General features: G+C 35.1%; 1 pseudogene; it reads left to right on the top strand.

Annotated features, from left to right (window-relative positions):
* Positions 1-1130: 1130 nt before the first annotated feature.
* Positions 1131-2060, top strand: LOC124091152 (olfactory receptor 51A7-like; annotated as a pseudogene).
* The last annotated feature ends 2604 nt before the right edge of the window (positions 2061-4664 follow it).

The raw sequence follows: 4664 nt of genomic DNA on the forward strand, positions 1-4664 counted from the left end.
AGATTGTCATGACAATGAACTCCTTGCCCTCCTTCCAGTTGAATTTTCAGTTGTTTACTCAAACTTTTGACTTTTTCTTAGAATATTTCTATACATGAGGACATGTTCAAAATATAAATTTTGGTGAAGAATATCTTGGTACAAAATTCAGCATAGTGTATGAATCTGGTTTTGCAAAACACGTAAGAGGAGAAGGACTACATTACCCAAATAGGTTAAATAGCAAACTTACAGAATTTAAAATTATTTCTAGTCATTTAGTGGAATTTGTGAATATCCTACAAACTATATGTTTGTTTCATAAATGCCTTCCTTCTCTCTCTGCCCATCCCATAGTCATCTCTTCATAGGATTATTGCACTCTCTCTTGTTGAGCGGCTTCTTAATTTCTCTCAAGTTCAATCCATCTTGCTCATGGTTCAAATATACTGTTCTTTAAATTCATCATGTTAGGTGTTTGTTTAGAGACTCAATCACCTGTTCAATAGCTCCTGAATTTTAACTTTTCCTCGGAAAGTCAAGGGTCAAATGATTTCTCTCATATGCAGAAGCTAGAGAGAAACAAGGAATCAAAATAGAGGAGAACTTACAAAAATTGGGAGAACATTTAAGTAGAGTAAGAGGCAGAGGAAGAGATGAGAAAGAAGCAGAACTACAGAATTAAAGTGACCAAATCATGGGATGTGTATGTACAAATATATCACAATGAATTTCACTTTTATGTAAAAGTATAAAGCACTAATTTAAAAAATAAATAAATAGAAGAAAGACCAAGAGAATAGAAGAAGAGGATTAGGGAGAGTGAGGAAAAAGGGTAAGGAGAAGTATTGGGGATTGAAATGGATCAAATTACTTTATATGCATTTATGAAAATGTCAAAATGAGCCTCATTATTTTGTGTGTAACTATAATACACTAGCAAAAACATTTTTATAAATTGCACTTTTTTTTGCTCATTTCTCAAACTTGCTAAAAAGAGAGAGAGAAGCACAACAGATACACGTTGAAAGTGTCACTTCAGACTTGTGAATAAATAATTTCGGACCTGAAATTAAGATCACCACCCATTTCTGATTGAAATTACAGGGCTGGAGCATGCTCATTTGTAGAACTCTGAACCCATTGGCCCCATGTACCTGGTGGCCAGCTTGGGCAAATGCACTGTCCTCTTCATCTTTTTTTTTTAATTATAGATGGACATAATATCTTCATTTTATTTATTTATTTTTATGTAGTACCAAGGATTAAACCCAACTTTACATGTGCGAGGCAAATGCTCTACCACTGAGCTACAACCTGAGCCCTGCTCCATTCTCTTTGTATCAGGACTGAGCCCTCACTCCATATACTCATGTACTATTTCCTTTCCATGTAGGCTGTCTCTGACGGGGATCTATCCACCTCCTTCCTCCCTACTATGCTGCAAATCTCTGTTCAATGTCACTGCAATCTCCCCAGTTGTCTGTTGTTTTTCAAAAATCTTTCTCCATGGATTCACTGACAGGAACTGACTGATCATATCTTTTGGCTACATTGAGATACAGAATGTCCTTACTAGTGCCAGAGTTGCCCAAATAGGTAAGCTGTTTCTCATTAAAAACATGCTCTTGGTGCTGTTTGACATACTGTAGGCAACGTACTATAGGAAAAGCCTACTTTCTCACTCTTATAGTCTCCATCAGGATGTTGTGAAGCAGGCTCTTGCTTGGACAACACACAAAACTTTTTTTCTCTGGTTTCCTCATTGCCCTCTGCATGATGTCAAAGAGGGTGTTATTGCTGTGTCCTATGTGTTTATCCTGAAGATGATGATAGGAATTGGATCCCAAAGGGAGTTGCTCAAGGACCTCAACACCTGTGTCTCCCACATGCTCATGTTCCATGTGCCCTCCATCACTTTAGCATCCATGCATCACTTTGGCCAGCACAAGTCCCCACTTGCCATGATCCTTGCTGCTGACATTTTCTTACTAGTGCTACCTCTGATGAACCCCTTTGCATGTTGAGTGAAGACAGAGCAAATTTATGAAAGAGTTCTGGAAAAACTGGGAATAAAGTGAAAATATGGCAGGGAGTAGTAGGGCAAGATCAGCCAGGATAGGGAAGAAAATGATAGCTTAAAAAGAGTTGTATTATCAATGATCCATCATTATCTTTAAAATCATCTTTATAATCAGTATAACCTATACGATGGTCATTATATTGACCAAATATAGCTAGTTACTATATGAACATAGGACTTACATGGGCATTGATAGGGATGTAGGGACAGTTATTCAATAGCATGAATAATAATTGTGAATCAATACACTGATATACTATTTTAGTTACATTGCTTATAGCACAAGGATAAGTACATATGCCAGTAGATCTTGTCCCCTGCAGATAATGAATATCAGACAAGTCAGAGGTTAAAAGATGCTACCCCAATCTGGTTGCAGATTTTCTTTCAGGTGACTCTTAGGCATGTTATATTCATTGAGGGAACTTTAGTTATTTTGTAGGAATTCTTGATTTCCCATGTAAGTGAAGTCACTTACTGTTGTGAGGTGGAATAATGTCCTCCTTCTCCTCCTTCCTTAACAATAAAATAGGGACAACCAGTAATTTTTTTTACCTCAAAGTTTTCATAGCCCTGTATTATGAGATTAAACTCTCTCACAGCATTCTTTAAGGTAAAACAAAAAAAAGTCTTTTCCCCCACAAAATTCCAGAGTTCCAAGAAGTAATAACTATTATAAGTAGACAGATGATTATACTTTTAGTAAGGAGTAGGAAAGAAAAAAACATATATAGTAGTCTTAAAAGAACTGAGTTATTAACTGCTCTAAAATAGACTTTATAAAGTTTGGTTCTTGTGATTATGTAAGTATTTGGTATTTAAAACTATGATATAGCAAATTAACTAAATAATCTAGAAATAATTTCAGAATTATTTTATATTTATGTAATATAAATAATGTATATTTAAATAACATAAAATCTTATACATGCATATATGATTTTATATTTTAAAAAGATAACAACCAACTATAGATGATTGGGTTCCTCAAATTATTTTCTGTAAAATCATTTGCTTCTTGTGTATTTCTGGTTTGTATCTGCTTAATAACAGGCAAAGATATAAAAATAACCTCAGCATTTTAATGAGGTCCTCAGCAACTTAGTGAAAACTGTCTCAAAATAAAAAAGGTTGGGGATGTAGCTCAGTGATAGACCAACCCTGGGTTGTATCCCTGGTACTATATGCATGTGTGTGTGTGTATGTGTATGTATGTGTATATGTGTGCACACGTATGTATTTAGAATAAGTCAATCCTTAACACTTTTTATATGAATTGGGGAAAAGTTAATACATTTTAATGTTTTATTGTCTAAACAGAACTCACATATGATATTATTTCTCTTTCAAAGAACCATTTTCAAGAAGTTGTTCTCTGATGGCTAAATATTCATATTTATTTTTTGTCTCCAGGTGAGTTTAGCTAAGGTTTTATTGTTGGGTAGCTGACCCTGACTGATGCCCTAATCAGGGAAGACAGGGTGAATCTTGTCTCTCCCCAGGTTGTTACTCAGTTCTTTCTCAGGGACCCACACATTCACCAATTTTGTCATAATCACTAGTTCATATATCTGTCTCTCTTACTTGTATTTTGTTTCCACACAAAAATGGCATAATGAATATCTTGGTGTAGTTCCAGTACTTTTATAGTACATATGGAATGGCATCTGGCTGGAAGTCTTATGCAACTTTTCCCCCAACTTGTTTTGAGAAACAATCTTAACAATCAAAGCGCCTTTGATGATTATGAAAATATTACAAGTACTATGAACATCTGAAGTGATAGAAAATGTAGCCTGCTTGGGCTTAAACAAACAAACAAACAAACAAAAAAGAGTCAGTCGGTAGAAACAAAGAATAAATCTAACAGAATCATGGTGTGTGTGTGTGTATTTCACAGGGAATTCCACCATTGTGTATTTATAAAAAGCAGCAATCAAAAATAAATACATAGACACATAAAAGGAAGATCACTAAAGCAGAGGAAGGAGAATGGGGAGACAGTATGGGAGGGAAAGGGGGAGACAGGGACTAAGATGGAGTAAATCAAATTCCAGACATGTATGACTATCTCAGAATAAGCTCAACCATTATGTATCATTAAAACCCTCTAATAAAAAGAAATCAGTGAGTAACTGAATTTTATGTCCTGAAGCTGCCCTGAAAAATAGTTCATGTTCTGTTAAACCCCCCAACACACACATATATTTTCATGAGTGAAATGAAAAACAGTGTTTATATTCCTTTTAGTGTTTGCCCCAAACTCAGAATTTCAAATCTGTGCCAGGCAGGAATTTCTTAAGTGATAACATGTCAATTAATCTTGTTTCTGCATCTGAAGACTGAACAGGTCCATGGTCCAGTTCTCTGCATTTTCATATAGGTTTCATACATTTGCAGTTCAGCTTACAGTAACATTTGTTTGGAAATTTACTACAACAACTCTAAAAATTGAGTAACAAGAGGAGACTATAGAATATAAGATAAAAACAGAAACTAGGCTAACGCTCAATATGATGGTGATATTTATTACACAGGGTAAGATTGTGTGGTTCACTCAACAATTTAATAGGCAGAAGAAGGAAAGAGAATCAAGGCATTA

Source organism: Marmota monax, unplaced genomic scaffold (genome assembly GCF_021218885.2).
Source record: "Marmota monax isolate L192 unplaced genomic scaffold, Marmota_monax_Labrador192_F-V1.1 WCK01_AAM20220418_F8-fsc00068, whole genome shotgun sequence".
NCBI lineage: Eukaryota > Metazoa > Chordata > Mammalia > Rodentia > Sciuridae > Marmota > Marmota monax.